This window comes from Delphinapterus leucas, chromosome 16 (genome assembly GCF_059928025.1).
Source record: "Delphinapterus leucas isolate spDelLeu-1000000601 "Yukka" chromosome 16, BTC_Dleu_Yukka2, whole genome shotgun sequence".
Taxonomy (NCBI): domain Eukaryota; kingdom Metazoa; phylum Chordata; class Mammalia; order Artiodactyla; family Monodontidae; genus Delphinapterus; species Delphinapterus leucas.
In genome coordinates this window covers 3,734,711-3,757,509 of record NC_143144.1, presented here as the reverse complement: position 1 = coordinate 3,757,509, position 22,799 = coordinate 3,734,711, and the positions used below count along the sequence as shown (strand labels likewise).

Below are 22,799 nucleotides of genomic sequence, written 5' to 3'. Positions count from 1 at the left end.
CCCAAGGGCCTGCTAAGCTGCGTCTCAAGAGGCAGCCCGCGAAGCCCCCAGTGTCTACGGCCAAACCACCCTAGACGGGCCCGATCTCGTCTCGATCTCGGAAGCTAAGCAGGGTCGGGCCTGGTTAGTACTTGGATGGGAGACCTCCTGGACTGGAGAGCTCCTGGGAACACCGGGTGCTGTAGGCTTTTTGCCTCCCGCTCCGCCTTCTCCTTTTGTCGCCCGCGGCGGCGGCGGCGTCCGTCTCTGCCCCCGCCGGGTACCGCTGCAGGCCCCACCTCCGCAGGCCCCTCCATCCACAGCAAGCGTCTGATGGGGCGCTCCCCGCCTGCCTGACCGGCCAGACGGCCAGACGGCGTCCCTGGAAGGCAGCGGCACACCAGACGCTCCGGGGGTCCCCTGACGCCAAACAGACATGGCGGCAGACCCGGGTGCCGTCCATGCGGCCCGCGAGCCCCTCGACCTGCACCTGGCGGCCCCCACTGGAGCCCAGCCCCGGCTCCGCCACCTGTCTGCCAGGGTGCCTCTCCACAGCTCCATCCGGAAAAAGCCCCCTGTCCACCGTTTCGCCGCGGCCGGAGAGGGATAGAGGGCCCAGGCCGCTTCCGCGGGCCTGCCGGCCACCTGTGGCGGGGTCCTGAGCTCGGACGGTGGTGTGGGAGCAAGGGTGGCGTTGCTGGGTCTGCGGGGCTTTGCCAACTCAATGGTGGCTCCCACTGGATTCGGGCCAGCTGCCGTCGGGCAGGAGGGCCGGCCCGGTCTGCGGCGGGGCCGCGCCTAGCGCAGCGTGGGCGGGCAGGTGGGATGCCCAAGTGACCGCGGGCCCCGGGCCCTGAAGCTTCCGGGGCCACGTCCCTGTGAGCGACCTGTGGCATCTGGGGTGGGACGCCAAGCGCCGAAATGTTTGCTGGGTCCCGTCCGCCCTAGGCTGGGTGGTCGCCAACACCTCCTCCGCCACCTGCTACCCGAGACGTCCATTCCTCTGCCTAGGCGGTTGGCGGGGCCCAGCCGAGACGGGCGTGCCCCTGGCCTGGCGGTAAGTCCCATGGTCCTGCTAAGCGACGCCTCAAGAGGCAGCCCGCGACCCACGGACACCTACTGCCAAACCAGCCTAGACGGGTCCTATCTCGTCTGAGTCTACGAAGCTAAGCAGGCTCGGGCCCGGTTAGTACTTGGATGGGAGACCTCCGTGGATTGGGGAGCTCCTGGGAATACCGCGTGCTGTGGGCTTTTTGCCTCCCGCTACGCCTTCTCCTTTTGCCGCCCGTGGCGGTGGCGGCGGCCGTCTCCGCCCCCGACGGGTACCGCTGCAGGCCCCACGTCCTCAGGCCCCTCCCTCCACAGCAAGCGTCTTATGGGGCGCTCCCCTCCTGCCTGCCCGGCCAGGCGGCCAGAAGGCGTCCCTGGAAGGCAGCGGCACAACAGACGCTCCGGGGGCGGCCTGTCGCCATCCAGACATGGCCGCGGACCCGGGTGACGTCCGTGCGGCCCACGAGCCCCACGACCTGCACCTGGCCACAGCCACTGTAGCCCAGCCCCGGCGCCGCCACCTGTCTGCCGCGGTGTCTCTCCACAGCTGCATCCGGAAAAAGACCCCCCTCTGTGGTTTCGCCGCGGCCGGGGGCGGGAGTGGGATCGAGGGTCCAGGCCGCATCCCCGTGCCTGCCGGCCACCTGGGTCGGGGTCCTGAGCTCGGACGGTGGAGTCGGGGCAAGGGTGTGGTTGCCGGGTCTAAGGGGCCCTGCCAACTCAATGGTGGCTCCCAGTGGCTTCGAGCCAGCTGCTGTCGGGCAGGAGGGCCGGGCCGGTCTGCGTCCGGACTGCGCCTAGCGCAGCGCGGGCGGGCGGGTGGGATTCCCAAGGGACCGCGGGCCCCGGGCCCTGAAGCCTCCGGGGCCACGTCCCTGGGAGCGGCCTGTGGGATCTGGGGAGGGGCGCCAAGCACCGAAAAGTTTGCGGTGTCTCGCCCGCCCTGGGCTGGGTGGTCGCCAACTCCTCCGCCACCCCCCGGTACCTGAGACCCACGTTCCCCTGCCTAGCCGGGCGGCGGGGCCCTGCCGGGGCGGGCGGGGCGCTCGTGTGGCTGTAAGGCCCAAGGGCCTGCTAAGCTGCGTCTCAAGAGGCAGCCCGCGAAGCCCCCAGTGTCTACGGCCAAACCACCCTAGACGGGCCCGATCTCGTCTCGATCTCGGAAGCTAAGCAGGGTCGGGCCTGGTTAGTACTTGGATGGGAGACCTCCTGGACTGGAGAGCTCCTGGGAACACCGGGTGCTGTAGGCTTTTTGCCTCCCGCTCCGCCTTCTCCTTTTGTCGCCCGCGGCGGCGGCGGCGTCCGTCTCTGCCCCCGCCGGGTACCGCTGCAGGCCCCACCTCCGCAGGCCCCTCCGTCCACAGCAAGCGTCTGATGGGGCGCTCCCCGCCTGCCTGACCGGCCAGACGGCCAGACGGCGTCCCTGGAAGGCAGCGGCACACCAGACGCTCCGGGGGTCCCCTGACGCCAAACAGACATGGCGGCAGACCCGGGTGCCGTCCATGCGGCCCGCGAGCCCCTCGACCTGCACCTGGCGGCCCCCACTGGAGCCCAGCCCCGGCTCCGCCACCTGTCTGCCAGGGTGCCTCTCCACAGCTCCATCCGGAAAAAGCCCCCTGTCCACCGTTTCGCCGCGGCCGGAGAGGGATAGAGGGCCCAGGCCGCTTCCGCGGGCCTGCCGGCCACCTGTGGCGGGGTCCTGAGCTCGGACGGTGGTGTGGGAGCAAGGGTGGCGCTGCTGGGTCTGCGGGGCTTTGCCAACTCAATGGTGGCTCCCACTGGATTCGGGCCAGCTGCCGTCGGGCAGGAGGGCCGGCCCGGTCTGCGGCGGGGCCGCGCCTAGCGCAGCGTGGGCGGGCAGGTGGGATGCCCAAGTGACCGCGGGCCCCGGGCCCTGAAGCTTCCGGGGCCACGTCCCTGTGAGCGACCTGTGGCATCTGGGGTGGGACGCCAAGCGCCGAAATGTTTGCTGGGTCCCGTCCGCCCTAGGCTGGGTGGTCGCCAACACCTCCTCCGCCACCTGCTACCCGAGACGTCCATTCCTCTGCCTAGGCGGTTGGCGGGGCCCTGCCGAGACGGGCGTGCCCCTGGCCTGGCGGTAAGTCCCATGGTCCTGCTAAGCGACGCCTCAAGAGGCAGCCCGCGACCCATGGTCACCTACTGCCAAACCAGCCTAGACGGGTCCTATCTCGTCTGAGTCTACGAAGCTAAGCAGGCTCGGGCCCGGTTAGTACTTGGATGGGAGACCTCCGTGGATTGGGGAGCTCCTGGGAATACCGCGTGCTGTGGGCTTTTTGCCTCCCGCTACGCCTTCTCCTTTTGCCGCCCGTGGCGGTGGCGGCGGCCGTCTCCGCCCCCGACGGGTACCGCTGCAGGCCCCACGTCCTCAGGCCCCTCCCTCCACAGCAAGCGTCTTATGGGGCGCTCCCCTCCTGCCTGCCCGGCCAGGCGGCCAGAAGGCGTCCCTGGAAGGCAGCGGCACAACAGACGCTCCGGGGGCGGCCTGTCGCCATCCAGACATGGCCGCGGACCCGGGTGACGTCCGTGCGGCCCACGAGCCCCACGACCTGCACCTGGCCACAGCCACTGTAGCCCAGCCCCGGCGCCGCCACCTGTCTGCCGCGGTGTCTCTCCACAGCTGCATCCGGAAAAAGACCCCCCTCTGTGGTTTCGCCGCGGCCGGGGGCGGGAGTGGGATCGAGGGTCCAGGCCGCATCCCCGTGCCTGCCGGCCACCTGGGTCGGGGTCCTGAGCTCGGACGGTGGAGTCGGGGCAAGGGTGTGGTTGCCGGGTCTAAGGGGCCCTGCCAACTCAATGGTGGCTCCCAGTGGCTTCAAGCCAGCTGCTGTCGGGCAGGAGGGCCGGGCCGGTCTGCGTCCGGACTGCGCCTAGCGCAGCGCGGGCGGGCGGGTGGGATTCCCAAGGGACCGCGGGCCCCGGGCCCTGAAGCCTCCGGGGCCACGTCCCTGGGAGCGGCCTGTGGGATCTGGGGAGGGGCGCCAAGCACCGAAAAGTTTGCGGTGTCTCGCCCGCCCTGGGCTGGGTGGTCGCCAACTCCTCCGCCACCCCCCGGTACCTGAGACCCCCGTTCCCATGCCTAGCCGGGCGGCGGGGCCCTGCCGGGGCGGGCGGGGCGCTCGTGTGACTGTAAGGCCCAAGGGCCTGCTAAGCTGCGTCTCAAGAGGCAGCCCGCGAAGCCCCCAGTGTCTACGGCCAAACCACCCTAGACGGGCCCGATCTCGTCTCGATCTCGGAAGCTAAGCAGGGTCGGGCCTGGTTAGTACTTGGATGGGAGACCTCCTGGACTGGAGAGCTCCTGGGAACACCGGGTGCTGTAGGCTTTTTGCCTCCCGCTCCGCCTTCTCCTTTTGTCGCCCGCGGCGGCGGCGGCGTCCGTCTCTGCCCCCGCCGGGTACCGCTGCAGGCCCCACCTCCGCAGGCCCCTCCGTCCACAGCAAGCGTCTGATGGGGCGCTCCCCTCCTGCCTGCCCGGCCAGGCGGCCAGAAGGCGTCCCTGGAAGGCAGCGGCACAACAGACGCTCCGGGGGCGGCCTGTCGCCATCCAGACATGGCCGCGGACCCGGGTGGCGTCCGTGCGGCCCACGAGCCCCACGACCTGCACCTAGCCACAGCCACTGTAGCCCAGCCCCGGCGCCGCCACCTGTCTGCCGCGGTGTCTCTCCACAGCTCCATCCGGAAAAAGACCCCCCCTCTGTGGTTTCGCCGCGGCCGGGGGCGGGAGTGGGATCGAGGGTTCAGGCCGCATCCCCGTGCCTGCCGGCCATCTGGGTCGGGGTCCTGAGGTCGGACGGTGGAGTCGGGGCAAGGGTGTGGTTGCCGGGTCTAAGGGGCCCTGCCAACTCAATGGTGGCTCCCACTGGATTCGGGCCAGATGCTGTCGGGCAGGAGGGCCGGGCCGGTCTGCGTCCGGGCTGCGCCTAGCGGAGCGTGGGCGGGCGTGTGGAATGCCCAAGGGACCGCGGGCCCCGGGCCCTGAAGCCTCCGGGGCCACGTCCCTGGGAGCGGCCTGTGGGATCTGGGGAGGGGCGCCAAGCACCGAAAAGTTTGCGGTGTCTCGCCCGCCCTGGGCTGGGTGGTCGCCAACTCCTCCGCCACCCCCCGGTACCTGAGACCCACGTTCCCCTGCCTAGCCGGGCGGCGGGGCCCTGCCGGGGCGGGCGGGGCGCTCGTGTGGCTGTAAGGCCCAAGGGCCTGCTAAGCTGCGTCTCAAGAGGCAGCCCGCGAAGCCCCCAGTGTCTACGGCCAAACCACCCTAGACGGGCCCGATCTCGTCTCGATCTCGGAAGCTAAGCAGGGTCGGGCCTGGTTAGTACTTGGATGGGAGACCTCCTGGACTGGAGAGCTCCTGGGAACACCGGGTGCTGTAGGCTTTTTGCCTCCCGCTCCGCCTTCTCCTTTTGTCGCCCGCGGCGGCGGCGGCGTCCGTCTCTGCCCCCGCCGGGTACCGCTGCAGGCCCCACCTCCGCAGGCCCCTCCGTCCACAGCAAGCGTCTGATGGGGCGCTCCCCGCCTGCCTGACCGGCCAGACGGCCAGACGGCGTCCCTGGAAGGCAGCGGCACACCAGACGCTCCGGGGGTCCCCTGACGCCAAACAGACATGGCGGCAGACCCGGGTGCCGTCCATGCGGCCCGCGAGCCCCTCGACCTGCACCTGGCGGCCCCCACTGGAGCCCAGCCCCGGCTCCGCCACCTGTCTGCCAGGGTGCCTCTCCACAGCTCCATCCGGAAAAAGCCCCCTGTCCACCGTTTCGCCGCGGCCGGAGAGGGATAGAGGGCCCAGGCCGCTTCCGCGGGCCTGCCGGCCACCTGTGGCGGGGTCCTGAGCTCGGACGGTGGTGCGGGAGCAAGGGTGGCGCTGCTGGGTCTGCGGGGCTTTGCCAACTCAATGGTGGCTCCCACTGGATTCGGGCCAGCTGCCGTCGGGCAGGAGGGCCGGCCCGGTCTGCGGCGGGGCCGCGCCTAGTGCAGCGTGGGCGGGCAGGTGGGATGCCCAAGTGACCGCGGGCCCCGGGCCCTGAAGCTTCCGGGGCCACGTCCCTGTGAGCGACCTGTGGCATCTGGGGTGGGACGCCAAGCGCCGAAATGTTTGCTGGGTCCCGTCCGCCCTAGGCTGGGTGGTCGCCAACACCTCCTCCGCCACCTGCTACCCGAGACGTCCATTCCTCTGCCTAGGCGGTTGGCGGGGCCCTGCCGAGACGGGCGTGCCCCTGGCCTGGCGGTAAGTCCCATGGTCCTGCTAAGCGACGCCTCAAGAGGCAGCCCGCGACCCATGGTCACCTACTGCCAAACCAGCCTAGACGGGTCCTATCTCGTCTGAGTCTACGAAGCTAAGCAGGCTCGGGCCCGGTTAGTACTTGGATGGGAGACCTCCGTGGATTGGGGAGCTCCTGGGAATACCGCGTGCTGTGGGCTTTTTGCCTCCCGCTACGCCTTCTCCTTTTGCCGCCCGTGGCGGTGGCGGCGGCCGTCTCCGCCCCCGACGGGTACCGCTGCAGGCCCCACGTCCTCAGGCCCCTCCCTCCACAGCAAGCGTCTTATGGGGCGCTCCCCTCCTGCCTGCCCGGCCAGGCGGCCAGAAGGCGTCCCTGGAAGGCAGCGGCACAACAGACGCTCCGGGGGCGGCCTGTCGCCATCCAGACATGGCCGCGGACCCGGGTGACGTCCGTGCGGCCCACGAGCCCCACGACCTGCACCTGGCCACAGCCACTGTAGCCCAGCCCCGGCGCCGCCACCTGTCTGCCGCGGTGTCTCTCCACAGCTGCATCCGGAAAAAGACCCCCCTCTGTGGTTTCGCCGCGGCCGGGGGCGGGAGTGGGATCGAGGGTCCAGGCCGCATCCCCGTGCCTGCCGGCCACCTGGGTCGGGGTCCTGAGCTCGGACGGTGGAGTCGGGGCAAGGGTGTGGTTGCCGGGTCTAAGGGGCCCTGCCAACTCAATGGTGGCTCCCAGTGGCTTCGAGCCAGCTGCTGTCGGGCAGGAGGGCCGGGCCGGTCTGCGTCCGGACTGCGCCTAGCGCAGCGCGGGCGGGCGGGTGGGATTCCCAAGGGACCGCGGGCCCCGGGCCCTGAAGCCTCCGGGGCCACGTCCCTGGGAGCGGCCTGTGGGATCTGGGGAGGGGCGCCAAGCACCGAAAAGTTTGCGGTGTCTCGCCCGCCCTGGGCTGGGTGGTCGCCAACTCCTCCGCCACCCCCCGGTACCTGAGACCCACGTTCCCCTGCCTAGCCGGGCGGCGGGGCCCTGCCGGGGCGGGCGGGGCGCTCGTGTGGCTGTAAGGCCCAAGGGCCTGCTAAGCTGCGTCTCAAGAGGCAGCCCGCGAAGCCCCCAGTGTCTACGGCCAAACCACCCTAGACGGGCCCGATCTCGTCTCGATCTCGGAAGCTAAGCAGGCTCGGGCCTGGTTAGTACTTGGATGGGAGACCTCCTGGACTGGAGAGCTCCTGGGAACACCGGGTGCTGTAGGCTTTTTGCCTCCCGCTCCGCCTTCTCCTTTTGTCGCCCGCGGCGGCGGCGGCGTCCGTCTCTGCCCCCGCCGGGTACCGCTGCAGGCCCCACCTCCGCAGGCCCCTCCGTCCACAGCAAGCGTCTGATGGGGCGCTCCCCGCCTGCCTGACCGGCCAGACGGCCAGACGGCGTCCCTGGAAGGCAGCGGCACACCAGACGCTCCGGGGGTCCCCTGACGCCAAACAGACATGGCGGCAGACCCGGGTGCCGTCCATGCGGCCCGCGAGCCCCTCGACCTGCACCTGGCGGCCCCCACTGGAGCCCAGCCCCGGCTCCGCCACCTGTCTGCCAGGGTGCCTCTCCACAGCTCCATCCGGAAAAAGCCCCCTGTCCACCGTTTCGCCGCGGCCGGAGAGGGATAGAGGGCCCAGGCCGCTTCCGCGGGCCTGCCGGCCACCTGTGGCGGGGTCCTGAGCTCGGACGGTGGTGTGGGAGCAAGGGTGGCGCTGCTGGGTCTGCGGGGCTTTGCCAACTCAATGGTGGCTCCCACTGGATTCGGGCCAGCTGCCGTCGGGCAGGAGGGCCGGCCCGGTCTGCGGCGGGGCCGCGCCTAGCGCAGCGTGGGCGGGCAGGTGGGATGCCCAAGTGACCGCGGGCCCCGGGCCCTGAAGCTTCCGGGGCCACGTCCCTGTGAGCGACCTGTGGCATCTGGGGTGGGACGCCAAGCGCCGAAATGTTTGCTGGGTCCCGTCCGCCCTAGGCTGGGTGGTCGCCAACACCTCCTCCGCCACCTGCTACCCGAGACGTCCATTCCTCTGCCTAGGCGGTTGGCGGGGCCCTGCCGAGACGGGCGTGCCCCTGGCCTGGCGGTAAGTCCCATGGTCCTGCTAAGCGACGCCTCAAGAGGCAGCCCGCGACCCACGGACACCTACTGCCAAACCAGCCTAGACGGGTCCTATCTCGTCTGAGTCTACGAAGCTAAGCAGGCTCGGGCCCGGTTAGTACTTGGATGGGAGACCTCCGTGGATTGGGGAGCTCCTGGGAATACCGCGTGCTGTGGGCTTTTTGCCTCCCGCTACGCCTTCTCCTTTTGCCGCCCGTGGCGGTGGCGGCGGCCGTCTCCGCCCCCGACGGGTACCGCTGCAGGCCCCACGTCCTCAGGCCCCTCCCTCCACAGCAAGCGTCTTATGGGGCGCTCCCCTCCTGCCTGCCCGGCCAGGCGGCCAGAAGGCGTCCCTGGAAGGCAGCGGCACAACAGACGCTCCGGGGGCGGCCTGTCGCCATCCAGACATGGCCGCGGACCCGGGTGACGTCCGTGCGGCCCACGAGCCCCACGACCTGCACCTGGCCACAGCCACTGTAGCCCAGCCCCGGCGCCGCCACCTGTCTGCCGCGGTGTCTCTCCACAGCTCCATCCGGAAAAAGACCCCCCCTCTGTGGTTTCGCCGCGGCCGGGGGCGGGAGTGGGATCGAGGGTTCAGGCCGCATCCCCGTGCCTGCCGGCCACCTGGGTCGGGGTCCTGAGCTCGGACGGTGGAGTCGGGGCAACGGTGTGGTTGCCGGGTCTAAGGGGCCCTGCCAACTCAATGGTGGCTCCCAGTGGCTTCGAGCCAGCTGCTGTCGGGCAGGAGGGCCGGGCCGGTCTGCGTCCGGACTGCGCCTAGCGCAGCGCGGCCGGGCGGGTGGGATTCCCAAGGGACCGCGGGCCCCGGGCCCTGAAGCCTCCGGGGCCACGTCCCTGGGAGCGGCCTGTGGGATCTGGGGAGGGGCGCCAAGCACCGAAAAGTTTGCGGTGTCTCGCCCGCCCTGGGCTGGGTGGTCGCCAACTCCTCCGCCACCCCCCGGTACCTGAGACCCACGTTCCCCTGCCTAGCCGGGCGGCGGGGCCCTGCCGGGGCGGGCGGGGCGCTCGTGTGGCTGTAAGGCCCAAGGGCCTGCTAAGCTGCGTCTCAAGAGGCAGCCCGCGAAGCCCCCAGTGTCTACGGCCAAACCACCCTAGACGGGCCCGATCTCGTCTCGATCTCGGAAGCTAAGCAGGCTCGGGCCTGGTTAGTACTTGGATGGGAGACCTCCTGGACTGGAGAGCTCCTGGGAACACCGGGTGCTGTAGGCTTTTTGCCTCCCGCTCCGCCTTCTCCTTTTGTCGCCCGCGGCGGCGGCGGCGTCCGTCTCTGCCCCCGCCGGGTACCGCTGCAGGCCCCACCTCCGCAGGCCCCTCCGTCCACAGCAAGCGTCTGATGGGGCGCTCCCCGCCTGCCTGACCGGCCAGACGGCCAGACGGCGTCCCTGGAAGGCAGCGGCACACCAGACGCTCCGGGGGTCCCCTGACGCCAAACAGACATGGCGGCAGACCCGGGTGCCGTCCATGCGGCCCGCGAGCCCCTCGACCTGCACCTGGCGGCCCCCACTGGAGCCCAGCCCCGGCTCCGCCACCTGTCTGCCAGGGTGCCTCTCCACAGCTCCATCCGGAAAAAGCCCCCTGTCCACCGTTTCGCCGCGGCCGGAGAGGGATAGAGGGCCCAGGCCGCATCCGCGGGCCTGCCGGCCACCTGTGGCGGGGTCCTGAGCTCGGACGGTGGTGTGGGAGCAAGGGTGGCGTTGCTGGGTCTGCGGGGCTTTGCCAACTCAATGGTGGCTCCCACTGGATTCGGGCCAGCTGCCGTCGGGCAGGAGGGCCGGCCCGGTCTGCGGCCGGGCCGCGCCTAGCGCAGCGTGGGCGGGCAGGTGGGATGCCCAAGTGACCGCGGGCCCCGGGCCCTGAAGCTTCCGGGGCCACGTCCCTGTGAGCGACCTGTGGCATCTGGGGTGGGACGCCAAGCGCCGAAATGTTTGCTGGGTCCCGTCCGCCCTAGGCTGGGTGGTCGCCAACACCTCCTCCGCCACCTGCTACCCGAGACGTCCATTCCTCTGCCTAGGCGGTTGGCGGGGCCCAGCCAAGACGGGCGTGCCCCTGGCCTGGCGGTAAGTCCCATGGTCCTGCTAAGCGACGCCTCAAGAGGCAGCCCGCGACCCACGGACACCTACTGCCAAACCAGCCTAGACGGGTCCTATCTCGTCTGAGTCTACGAAGCTAAGCAGGCTCGGGCCCGGTTAGTACTTGGATGGGAGACCTCCGTGGATTGGGGAGCTCCTGGGAATACCGCGTGCTGTGGGCTTTTTGCCTCCCGCTACGCCTTCTCCTTTTGCCGCCCGTGGCGGTGGCGGCGGCCGTCTCCGCCCCCGACGGGTACCGCTGCAGGCCCCACGTCCTCAGGCCCCTCCCTCCACAGCAAGCGTCTTATGGGGCGCTCCCCTCCTGCCTGCCCGGCCAGGCGGCCAGAAGGCGTCCCTGGAAGGCAGCGGCACAACAGACGCTCCGGGGGCGGCCTGTCGCCATCCAGACATGGCCGCGGACCCGGGTGACGTCCGTGCGGCCCACGAGACCCACGACCTGCACCTGGCCACAGCCACTGTAGCCCAGCCCCGGCGCCGCCACCTGTCTGCCGCGGTGTCTCTCCACAGCTCCATCCGGAAAAAGACCCCCCCTCTGTGGTTTCGCCGCGGCCGGGGGCGGGAGTGGGATCGAGGGTTCAGGCCGCATCCCCGTGCCTGCCGGCCACCTGGGTCGGGGTCCTGAGCTCGGACGGTGGAGTCGGGGCAAGGGTGTGGTTGCCGGGTCTAAGGGGCCCTGCCAACTCAATGGTGGCTCCCAGTGGCTTCGAGCCAGCTGCTGTCGGGCAGGAGGGCCGGGCCGGTATGCGTCCGGACTGCGCCTAGCGCAGCGCGGCCGGGCGGGCGGGATTCCCAAGGGACCGCGGGCCCCGGGCCCTGAAGCCTCCGGGGCCACGTCCCTGGGAGCGGCCTGTGGGATCTGGGGAGGGGCGCCAAGCACCGAAAAGTTTGCGGTGTCTCGCCCGCCCTGGGCTGGGTGGTCGCCAACTCCTCCGCCACCCCCCGGTACCTGAGACCCCCGTTCCCATGCCTAGCCGGGCGGCGGGGCCCTGCCGGGGCGGGCGGGGCGCTCGTGTGACTGTAAGGCCCAAGGGCCTGCTAAGCTGCGTCTCAAGAGGCAGCCCGCGAAGCCCCCAGTGTCTACGGCCAAACCACCCTAGACGGGCCCGATCTCGTCTCGATCTCGGAAGCTAAGCAGGGTCGGGCCTGGTTAGTACTTGGATGGGAGACCTCCTGGACTGGAGAGCTCCTGGGAACACCGGGTGCTGTAGGCTTTTTGCCTCCCGCTCCGCCTTCTCCTTTTGTCGCCCGCGGCGGCGGCGGCGTCCGTCTCTGCCCCCGCCGGGTACCGCTGCAGGCCCCACCTCCGCAGGCCCCTCCGTCCACAGCAAGCGTCTGATGGGGCGCTCCCCTCCTGCCTGCCCGGCCAGGCGGCCAGAAGGCGTCCCTGGAAGGCAGCGGCACAACAGACGCTCCGGGGGCGGCCTGTCGCCATCCAGACATGGCCGCGGACCCGGGTGGCGTCCGTGCGGCCCGCGAGCCCCTCGACCTGCACCTGGCGGCCCCCACTGGAGCCCAGCCCCGGCTCCGCCACCTGTCTGCCAGGGTGCCTCTCCACAGCTCCATCCGGAAAAAGCCCCCTGTCCACCGTTTCGCCGCGGCCGGAGAGGGATAGAGGGCCCAGGCCGCTTCCGCGGGCCTGCCGGCCACCTGTGGCGGGGTCCTGAGCTCGGACGGTGGTGTGGGAGCAAGGGTGGCGCTGCTGGGTCTGCGGGGCTTTGCCAACTCAATGGTGGCTCCCACTGGATTCGGGCCAGCTGCCGTCGGGCAGGAGGGCCGGCCCGGTCTGCGGCGGGGCCGCGCCTAGCGCAGCGTGGGCAGGCAGGTGGGATGCCCAAGTGACCGCGGGCCCCGGGCCCTGAAGCTTCCGGGCCCACGTCCCTGTGAGCGACCTGTGGCATCTGGGGTGGGACGCCAAGCGCCGAAATGTTTGCTGGGTCCCGCCCGCCCTAGGCTGGGTGGTCGCCAACACCTCCTCCGCCACCTGCTACCCGAGACGTCCATTCCTCTGCCTAGGCGGTTGGCGGGGCCCAGCCGAGACGGGCGTGCCCCTGGCCTGGCGGTAAGTCCCATGGTCCTGCTAAGCGACGCCTCAAGAGGCAGCCCGCGACCCACGGACACCTACTGCCAAACCAGCCTAGACGGGTCCTATCTCGTCTGAGTCTACGAAGCTAAGCAGGCTCGGGCCCGGTTAGTACTTGGATGGGAGACCTCCGTGGATTGGGGAGCTCCTGGGAATACCGCGTGCTGTGGGCTTTTTGCCTCCCGCTACGCCTTCTCCTTTTGCCGCCCGTGGCGGTGGCGGCGGCCGTCTCCGCCCCCGACGGGTACCGCTGCAGGCCCCACGTCCTCAGGCCCCTCCCTCCACAGCAAGGGTCTTATGGGGCCCTCCCCGCCTGCCTGGCCGGCCAGACGGCCAGAAGGCGTCCCTGGAAGGCAGCGGCACAACAGACGCTCCGGGGGCGGCCTGTTGCCATCCAGACATGGCCGCGGACCCGGGTGACGTCCGTGCGGCCCACGAGCCCCACGACCTGCACCTGGCCACAGCCACTGTAGCCCAGCCACGGCGCCGCCACCTGTCTGCCGCGGTGTCTCTCCACAGCTGCATCCGGAAAAAGACCCCCCTCTGTGGTTTCGCCGCGGCCGGGGGCGGGAGTGGGATCGAGGGTCCAGGCCGCATCCCCGTGCCTGCCGGCCACCTGGGTCGGGGTCCTGAGCTCGGACGGTGGAGTCGGGGCAAGGGTGTGGTTGCCGGGTCTAAGGGGCCCTGCCAACTCAATGGTGGCTCCCAGTGGCTTCGAGCCAGCTGCTGTCGGGCAGGAGGGCCGGGCCGGTCTGCGTCCGGACTGCGCCTAGCGCAGCGCGGGCGGGCGGGTGGGATTCCCAAGGGACCGCGGGCCCCGGGCCCTGAAGCCTCCGGGGCCACGTCCCTGGGAGCGGCCTGTGGGATCTGGGGAGGGGCGCCAAGCACCGAAAAGTTTGCGGTGTCTCGCCCGCCCTGGGCTGGGTGGTCGCCAACTCCTCCGCCACCCCCCGGTACCTGAGACCCACGTTCCCCTGCCTAGCCGGGCGGCGGGGCCCTGCCGGGGCGGGCGGGGCGCTCGTGTGGCTGTAAGGCCCAAGGGCCTGCTAAGCTGCGTCTCAAGAGGCAGCCCGCGAAGCCCCCAGTGTCTACGGCCAAACCACCCTAGACGGGCCCGATCTCGTCTCGATCTCGGAAGCTAAGCAGGGTCGGGCCTGGTTAGTACTTGGATGGGAGACCTCCTGGACTGGAGAGCTCCTGGGAACACCGGGTGCTGTAGGCTTTTTGCCTCCCGCTCCGCCTTCTCCTTTTGTCGCCCGCGGCGGCGGCGGCGTCCGTCTCTGCCCCCGCCGGGTACCGCTGCAGGCCCCACCTCCGCAGGCCCCTCCGTCCACAGCAAGCGTCTGATGGGGCGCTCCCCGCCTGCCTGACCGGCCAGACGGCCAGACGGCGTCCCTGGAAGGCAGCGGCACACCAGACGCTCCGGGGGTCCCCTGACGCCAAACAGACATGGCGGCAGACCCGGGTGCCGTCCATGCGGCCCGCGAGCCCCTCGACCTGCACCTGGCGGCCCCCACTGGAGCCCAGCCCCGGCTCCGCCACCTGTCTGCCAGGGTGCCTCTCCACAGCTCCATCCGGAAAAAGCCCCCTGTCCACCGTTTCGCCGCGGCCGGAGAGGGATAGAGGGCCCAGGCCGCTTCCGCGGGCCTGCCGGCCACCTGTGGCGGGGTCCTGAGCTCGGACGGTGGTGTGGGAGCAAGGGTGGCGTTGCTGGGTCTGCGGGGCTTTGCCAACTCAATGGTGGCTCCCACTGGATTCGGGCCAGCTGCCGTCGGGCAGGAGGGCCGGCCCGGTCTGCGGCCGGGCCGCGCCTAGCGCAGCGTGGGCGGGCAGGTGGGATGCCCAAGTGACCGCGGGCCCCGGGCCCTGAAGCTTCCGGGGCCACGTCCCTGTGAGCGACCTGTGGCATCTGGGGTGGGACGCCAAGCGCCGAAATGTTTGCTGGGTCCCGTCCGCCCTAGGCTGGGTGGTCGCCAACACCTCCTCCGCCACCTGCTACCCGAGACGTCCATTCCTCTGCCTAGGCGGTTGGCGGGGCCCAGCCGAGACGGGCGTGCCCCTGGCCTGGCGGTAAGTCCCATGGTCCTGCTAAGCGACGCCTCAAGAGGCAGCCCGCGACCCACGGACACCTACTGCCAAACCAGCCTAGACGGGTCCTATCTCGTCTGAGTCTACGAAGCTAAGCAGGCTCGGGCCCGGTTAGTACTTGGATGGGAGACCTCCGTGGATTGGGGAGCTCCTGGGAATACCGCGTGCTGTGGGCTTTTTGCCTCCCGCTACGCCTTCTCCTTTTGCCGCCCGTGGCGGTGGCGGCGGCCGTCTCCGCCCCCGACGGGTACCGCTGCAGGCCCCACGTCCTCAGGCCCCTCCCTCCACAGCAAGCGTCTTATGGGGCGCTCCCCTCCTGCCTGCCCGGCCAGGCGGCCAGAAGGCGTCCCTGGAAGGCAGCGGCACAACAGACGCTCCGGGGGCGGCCTGTCGCCATCCAGACATGGCCGCGGACCCGGGTGACGTCCGTGCGGCCCACGAGACCCACGACCTGCACCTGGCCACAGCCACTGTAGCCCAGCCCCGGCGCCGCCACCTGTCTGCCGCGGTGTCTCTCCACAGCTCCATCCGGAAAAAGACCCCCCCTCTGTGGTTTCGCCGCGGCCGGGGGCGGGAGTGAGATCGAGGGTTCAGGCCGCATCCCCGTGCCTGCCGGCCACCTGGGTCGGGGTCCTGAGCTCGGACGGTGGAGTCGGGGCAACGGTGTGGTTGCCGGGTCTAAGGGGCCCTGCCAACTCAATGGTGGCTCCCAGTGGCTTCGAGCCAGCTGCTGTCGGGCAGGAGGGCCGGGCCGGTCTGCGTCCGGACTGCGCCTAGCGCAGCGTGGCCGGGCGGGCGGGATTCCCAAGGGACCGCGGGCCCCGGGCCCTGAAGCCTCCGGGGCCACGTCCCTGGGAGCGGCCTGTGGGATCTGGGGAGGGGCGCCAAGCACCGAAAAGTTTGCGGTGTCTCGCCCGCCCTGGGCTGGGTGGTCGCCAACTCCTCCGCCACCCCCCGGTACCTGAGACCCCCGTTCCCATGCCTAGCCGGGCGGCGGGGCCCTGCCGGGGCGGGCGGGGCGCTCGTGTGGCTGTAAGGCCCAAGGGCCTGCTAAGCTGCGTCTCAAGAGGCAGCCCGCGAAGCCCCCAGTGTCTACGGCCAAACCACCCTAGACGGGCCCGATCTCGTCTCGATCTCGGAAGCTAAGCAGGGTCGGGCCTGGTTAGTACTTGGATGGGAGACCTCCTGGAGTGGAGAGCTCCTGGGAACACCGGGTGCTGTAGGCTTTTTGCCTCCCGCTCCGCCTTCTCCTTTTGTCGCCCGCGGCGGCGGCGGAGTCCGTCTCTGCCCCCGCCGGGTACCGCTGCAGGCCCCACCTCCGCAGGCCCCTCCGTCCACAGCAAGCGTCTGATGGGGCGCTCCCCGCCTGCCTGACCGGCCAGACGGCCAGACGGCGTCCCTGGAAGGCAGCGGCACACCAGACGCTCCAGGGGTCCCCTGACGCCAAACAGACATGGCGGCAGACCCGGGTGCCGTCCATGCGGCCCGCGAGCCCCTCGACCTGCACCTGGCGGCCCCCACTGGAGCCCAGCCCCGGCTCCGCCACCTGTCTGCCAGGGTGCCTCTCCACAGCTCCATCCGGAAAAAGCCCCCTGTCCACCGTTTCGCCGCGGCCGGAGAGGGATAGAGGGCCCAGGCCGCATCCGCGGGCCTGCCGGCCACCTGTGGCGGGGTCCTGAGCTCGGACGGTGGTGTGGGAGCAAGGGTGGCGTTGCTGGGTCTGCGGGGCTTTGCCAACTCAATGGTGGCTCCCACTGGATTCGGGCCAGCTGCCGTCGGGCAGGAGGGCCGGCCCGGTCTGCGGCGGGGCCGCGCCTAGCGCAGCGTGGGCGGGCAGGTGGGATGCCCAAGTGACCGCGGGCCCCGGGCCCTGAAGCTTCCGGGGCTACGTCCCTGTGAGCGACCTGTGGCATCTGGGGTGGGACGCCAAGCGCCGAAATGTTTGCTGGGTCCCGCCCGCCCTAGGCTGGGTGGTCGCCAACACCTCCTCCGCCACCTGCTACCCGAGACGTCCATTCCTCTGCCTAGGCGGTTGGCGGGGCCCTGCCGAGACGGGCGTGCCCCTGGCCTGGCGGTAAGTCCCATGGTCCTGCTAAGCGACGCCTCAAGAGGCAGCCCGCGACCCACGGACACCTACTGCCAAACCAGCCTAGACGGGTCCTATCTCGTCTGAGTCTACGAAGCTAAGCAGGCTCGGGCCCGGTTAGTACTTGGATGGGAGACCTCCGTGGATTGGGGAGCTCCTGGGAATACCGCGTGCTGTGGGCTTTTTGCCTCCCGCTACGCCTTCTCCTTTTGCCGCCCGTGGCGGTGGCGGCGGCCGTCTCCGCCCCCGACGGGTACCGCTGCAGGCCCCACGTCCTCAGGCCCCTCCCTCCACAGCAAGCGTCTTATGGGGCGCTCCCCTCCTGCCTGCCCGGCCAGGCGGCCAGAAGGCGTCCCTGGAAGGCCGCGGCACAACAGACGCTCCGGGGGCGGCCTGTCGCCATCCAGACATGGCCGCGGACCCGGGTGACGTCCGTGCGGCCCACGAGACCCACGACCTGCACCTGGCCACAGCCACTGTAGCCCAGCCCCGGCGCCGCCACCTGTCTGCCGCGGTGTCTCTCCACAGCTCCATCCGGAAAAAGACCCCCCCTCTGTGGTTTCGCCGCGGCCGGGGGCGGGAGTGGGATCGAGGGTTCAGGCCGCATCCCCGTGCCTGCCGGCCACCTGGGTCGGGGTCCTGAGCTCGGACGGTGGAGTCGGGGCAACGGTGTGGTTGCCGGGTCTAAGGGGCCCTGCCAACTCAATGGTGGCTCCCAGTGGCTTCGAGCCAGCTGCTGTCGGGCAGGAGGGCCGGGCCGGTCTGCGTCCAGACTGCGCCTAGCGCAGCGTGGCCGGGCGGGCGGGATTCCCAAGGGACCGCGGGCCCCGGGCCCTGAAGCCTCCGGGGCCACGTCCCTGGGAGCGGCCTGTGGGATCTGGGGAGGGGCGCCAAGCACCGAAAAGTTTGCGGTGTCTCGCCCGCCCTGGGCTGGGTGGTCGCCAACTCCTCCGCCACCCCCCGGTACCTGAGACCCCCGTTCCCATGCCTAGCCGGGCGGCGGGGCCCTGCCGGGGCGGGCGGGGCGCTCGTGTGGCTGTAAGGCCCAAGGGCCTGCTAAGCTGCGTCTCAAGAGGCAGCCCGCGAAGCCCCCAGTGTCTACGGCCAAACCACCCTAGACGGGCCCGATCTCGTCTCGATCTCGGAAGCTAAGCAGGGTCGGGCCTGGTTAGTACTTGGATGGGAGACCTCCTGGAGTGGAGAGCTCCTGGGAACACCGGGTGCTGTAGGCTTTTTGCCTCCCGCTCCGCCTTCTCCTTTTGTCGCCCGCGGCGGCGGCGGCGTCCGTCTCTGCCCCCGCCGGGTACCGCTGCAGGCCCCACCTCCGCAGGCCCCTCCGTCCACAGCAAGCGTCTGATGGGGCGCTCCCCGCCTGCCTGACCGGCCAGACGGCCAGACGGCGTCCCTGGAAGGCAGCGGCACACCAGACGCTCCGGGGGTCCCCTGACGCCAAACAGACATGGCGGCAGACCCGGGTGCCGTCCATGCGGCCCGCGAGCCCCTCGACCTGCACCTGGCGGCCCCCACTGGAGCCCAGCCCCGGCTCCGCCACCTGTCTGCCAGGGTGCCTCTCCACAGCTCCATCCGGAAAAAGCCCCCTGTCCACCGTTTCGCCGCGGCCGGAGAGGGATAGAGGGCCCAGGCCGCTTCCGCGGGCCTGCCGGCCACCTGTGGCGGGGTCCTGAGCTCGGACGGTGGTGTGGGAGCAAGGGTGGCGCTGCTGGGTCTGCGGGGCTTTGCCAACTCAATGGTGGCTCCCACTGGATTCGGGCCAGCTGCCGTCGGGCAGGAGGGCCGGCCCGGTCTGCGGCGGGGCCGCGCCTAGCGCAGCGTGGGCGGGCAGGTGGGATGCCCAAGTGACCGCGGGCCCCGGGCCCTGAAGCTTCCGGGGCCACGTCCCTGTGAGCGACCTGTGGCATCTGGGGTGGGACGCCAAGCGCCGAAATGTTTGCTGGGTCCCGTCCGCCCTAGGCTGGGTGGTCGCCAACACCTCCTCCGCCACCTGCTACCCGAGACGTCCATTCCTCTGCCTAGGCGGTTGGCGGGGCCCAGCCGAGACGGGCGTGCCCCTGGCCTGGCGGTAAGTCCCATGGTCCTGCTAAGCGACGCCTCAAGAGGCAGCCCGCGACCCACGGACACCTACTGCCAAACCAGCCTAGACGGGTCCTATCTCGTCTGAGTCTACGAAGCTAAGCAGGCTCGGGCCCGGTTAGTACTTGGATGGGAGACCTCCGTGGATTGGGGAGCTCCTGGGAATACCGCGTGCTGTGGGCTTTTTGCCTCCCGCTACGCCTTCTCCTTTTGCCGCCCGTGGCGGTGGCGGCGGCCGTCTCCGCCCCCGACGGGTACCGCTGCAGGCCCCACGTCCTCAGGCCCCTCCCTCCACAGCAAGCATCTTATGGGGCGCTCCCCTCCTGCCTGCCCGGCCAGGCGGCCAGAAGGCGTCCCTGGAAGGCAGCGGCACAACAGACGCTCCGGGGGCGGCCTGTCGCCATCCAGACATGGCCGCGGACCCGGGTGACGTCCGTGCGGCCCACGAGACCCACGACCTGCACCTGGCCACAGCCACTGTAGCCCAGCCCCGGCGCCGCCACCTGTCTGCCGCGGTGTCTCTCCACAGCTCCATCCGGAAAAAGACCCCCCCTCTGTGGTTTCGCCGCGGCCGGGGGCGGGAGTGGGATCGAGGGTTCAGGCCGCATCCCCGTGCCTGCCGGCCACCTGGGTCGGGGTCCTGAGCTCGGACGGTGGAGTCGGGGCAACGGTGTGGTTGCCGGGTCTAAGGGGCCCTGCCAACTCAATGGTGGCTCCCAGTGGCTTCGAGCCAGCTGCTGTCGGGCAGGAGGGCCGGGCCGGTCTGCGTCCGGACTGCGCCTAGCGCAGCGCGGCCGGGCGGGCGGGATTACCAAGGGACCGCGGGCCCCGGGCCCTGAAGCCTCCGGGGCCACGTCCCTGGGAGCGGCCTGTGGGATCTGGGGAGGGGCGCCAAGCACCGAAAAGTTTGCGGTGTCTCGCCCGCCCTGGGCTGGGTGGTCGCCAACTCCTCCGCCACCCCCCGGTACCTGAGACCCACGTTCCCATGCCTAGCCGGGCGGCGGGGCCCTGCCGGGGCGGGCGGGGCGCTCGTGTGGCTGTAAGGCCCAAGGGCCTGCTAAGCTGCGTCTCAAGAGGCAGCCCGCGAAGCCCCCAGTGTCTACGGCCAAACCACCCTAGACGGGCCCGATCTCGTCTCGATCTCGGAAGCTAAGCAGGGTCGGGCCTGGTTAGTACTTGGATGGGAGACCTCCTGGACTGGAGAGCTCCTGGGAACACCGGGTGCTGTAGGCTTTTTGCCTCCCGCTCCGCCTTCTCCTTTTGTCGCCCGCGGCGGCGGCGGCGTCCGTCTCTGCCCCCGCCGGGTACCGCTGCAGGCCCCACCTCCGCAGGCCCCTCCATCCACAGCAAGCGTCTGATGGGGCGCTCCCCGCCTGCCTGACCGGCCAGACGGCCAGACGGCGTCCCTGGAAGGCAGCGGCACACCAGACGCTCCGGGGGTCCCCTGACGCCAAACAGACATGGCGGCAGACCCGGGTGCCGTCCATGCGGCCCGAGAGCCCCTCGACCTGCACCTGGCGGCCCCCACTGGAGCCCAGCCCCGGCTCCGCCACCTGTCTGCCAGGGTGCCTCTCCACAGCTCCATCCGGAAAAAGCCCCCTGTCCACCGTTTCGCCGCGGCCGGAGAGGGATAGAGGGCCCAGGCCGCATCCGCGGGCCTGCCGGCCACCTGTGGCGGGGTCCTGAGCTCGGACGGTGGTGTGGGAGCAAGGGTGGCGTTGCTGGGTCTGCGGGGCTTTGCCAACTCAATGGTGGCTCCCACTGGATTCGGGCCAGCTGCCGTCGGGCAGGAGGGCCGGCCCGGTCTGCGGCCGGGCCGCGCCTAGCGCAGCGTGGGCGGGCAGGTGGGATGCCCAAGTGACCGCGGGCCCCGGGCCCTGAAGCTTCCGGGCCCACGTCCCTGTGAGCGACCTGTGGCATCTGGGGTGGGACGCCAAGCGCCGAAATGTTTGCTGGGTCCCGCCCGCCCTAGGCTGGGTGGTCGCCAACACCTCCTCCGCCACCTGCTACCCGAGACGTCCATTCCTCTGCCTAGGCGGTTGGCGGGGCCCAGCCGAGACGGGCGTGCCCCTGGCCTGGCGGTAAGTCCCATGGTCCTGCTAAGCGACGCCTCAAGAGGCAGCCCGCGACCCACAGACACCTACTGCCAAACCAGCCTAGACGGGTCCTATCTCGTCTGAGTCTACGAAGCTAAGCAGGCTCGGGCCCGGTTAGTACTTGGATGGGAGACCTCCGTGGATTGGGGAGCTCCTGGGAATACCGCGTGCTGTGGGCTTTTTGCCTCCCGCTACGCCTTCTCCTTTTGCCGCCCGTGGCGGTGGCGGCGGCCGTCTCCGCCCCCGACGGGTACCGCTGCAGGCCCCACGTCCTCAGGCCCCTCCCTCCACAGCAAGCGTCTTATGGGGCGCTCCCCTCCTGCCTGCCCGGCCAGGCGGCCGGCAGGCGTCCCTGGAAGGCAGCGGCACAACAGACGCTCCGGGGGCGGCCTGTCGCCATCCAGACATGGCCGCGGACCCGGGTGACGTCCGTGCGGCCCACGAGACCCACGACCTGCACCTGGCCACAGCCACTGTAGCCCAGCCCCGGCGCCGCCACCTGTCTGCCGCGGTGTCTCTCCACAGCTGCATCCGGAAAAAGACCCCCCTCTGTGGTTTCGCCGCGGCCGGGGGCGGGAGTGGGATCGAGGGTCCAGGCCGCATCCCCGTGCCTGCCGGCCACCTGGGTCGGGGTCCTGAGCTCGGACGGTGGAGTCGGGGCAAGGGTGTGGTTGCCGGGTCTAAGGGGCCCTGCCAACTCAATGGTGGCTCCCAGTGGCTTCGAGCCAGCTGCTGTCGGGCAGGAGGGCCGGGCCGGTCTGCGTCCGGACTGCGCCTAGCGCAGCGTGGCCGGGCGGGCGGGATTCCCAAGGGACCGCGGGCCCCGGGCCCTGAAGCCTCCGGGGCCACGTCCCTGGGAGCGGCCTGTGGGATCTGGGGAGGGGCGCCAAGCACCGAAAAGTTTGCGGTGTCTCGCCCGCCCTGGGCTGGGTGGTCGCCAACTCCTCCGCCACCCCCCGGTACCTGAGACCCACGTTCCCCTGCCTAGCCGGGCGGCGGGGCCCTGCCGGGGCGGGCGGGGCGCTCGTGTGGCTGTAAGGCCCAAGGGCCTGCTAAGCTGCGTCTCAAGAGGCAGCCCGCGAAGCCCCCAGTGTCTACGGCCAAACCACCCTAGACGGGCCCGATCTCGTCTCGATCTCGGAAGCTAAGCAGGGTCGGGCCTGGTTAGTACTTGGATGGGAGACCTCCTGGACTGGAGAGCTCCTGGGAACACCGGGTGCTGTAGGCTTTTTGCCTCCCGCTCCGCCTTCTCCTTTTGTCGCCCGCGGCGGCGGCGGCGTCCGTCTCTGCCCCCGCCGGGTACCGCTGCAGGCCCCACCTCCGCAGGCCCCTCCGTCCACAGCAAGCGTCTGATGGGGCGCTCCCCGCCTGCCTGACCGGCCAGACGGCCAGACGGCGTCCCTGGAAGGCAGCGGCACACCAGACGCTCCGGGGGTCCCCTGACGCCAAACAGACATGGCGGCAGACCCGGGTGCCGTCCATGCGGCCCGCGAGCCCCTCGACCTGCACCTGGCGGCCCCCACTGGAGCCCAGCCCCGGCTCCGCCACCTGTCTGCCAGGGTGCCTCTCCACAGCTCCATCCGGCAAAAGCCCCCTGTCCACCGTTTCGCCGCGGCCGGAGAGGGATAGAGGGCCCAGGCCGCATCCGCGGGCCTGCCGGCCACCTGTGGCGGGGTCCTGAGCTCGGACGGTGGTGTGGGAGCAAGGTTGGCGTTGCTGGGTCTGCGGGGCTTTGCCAACTCAATGGTGGCTCCCACTGGATTCGGGCCAGCTGCCGTCGGGCAGGAGGGCCGGCCCGGTCTGCGGCCGGGCCGCGCCTAGCGCAGCGTGGGCGGGCAGGTGGGATGCCCAAGTGACCGCGGGCCCCGGGCCCT

The 22,799-nt window shown here is 70.9% G+C and overlaps 12 pseudogenes; all 12 read left to right on the top strand.

The window, feature by feature from the left end:
• Positions 1 to 52: 52 nt before the first annotated feature.
• Positions 53 to 188, top strand: LOC149747137 (5S ribosomal RNA; annotated as a pseudogene).
• A 1,955-nt stretch (positions 189 to 2,143) lies between these two features.
• LOC149747136 (5S ribosomal RNA) lies at positions 2,144 to 2,279 on the top strand (annotated as a pseudogene).
• Positions 2,280 to 4,234: 1,955 nt separating this feature from the next.
• LOC149747135 (5S ribosomal RNA) lies at positions 4,235 to 4,370 on the top strand (annotated as a pseudogene).
• A 914-nt stretch (positions 4,371 to 5,284) lies between these two features.
• Positions 5,285 to 5,420, top strand: LOC149747134 (5S ribosomal RNA; annotated as a pseudogene).
• A 1,955-nt stretch (positions 5,421 to 7,375) lies between these two features.
• LOC149747133 (5S ribosomal RNA) lies at positions 7,376 to 7,511 on the top strand (annotated as a pseudogene).
• A 1,956-nt stretch (positions 7,512 to 9,467) lies between these two features.
• LOC149747132 (5S ribosomal RNA) lies at positions 9,468 to 9,603 on the top strand (annotated as a pseudogene).
• A 1,956-nt stretch (positions 9,604 to 11,559) lies between these two features.
• LOC149747131 (5S ribosomal RNA) lies at positions 11,560 to 11,695 on the top strand (annotated as a pseudogene).
• A 1,955-nt stretch (positions 11,696 to 13,650) lies between these two features.
• On the top strand, positions 13,651 to 13,786 carry LOC149747130 (5S ribosomal RNA; annotated as a pseudogene).
• A 1,956-nt stretch (positions 13,787 to 15,742) lies between these two features.
• On the top strand, positions 15,743 to 15,878 carry LOC149747129 (5S ribosomal RNA; annotated as a pseudogene).
• A 1,956-nt stretch (positions 15,879 to 17,834) lies between these two features.
• On the top strand, positions 17,835 to 17,970 carry LOC149747128 (5S ribosomal RNA; annotated as a pseudogene).
• A 1,956-nt stretch (positions 17,971 to 19,926) lies between these two features.
• Positions 19,927 to 20,062, top strand: LOC149747127 (5S ribosomal RNA; annotated as a pseudogene).
• Positions 20,063 to 22,017: 1,955 nt separating this feature from the next.
• On the top strand, positions 22,018 to 22,153 carry LOC149747126 (5S ribosomal RNA; annotated as a pseudogene).
• Positions 22,154 to 22,799: the final 646 nt, after the last annotated feature.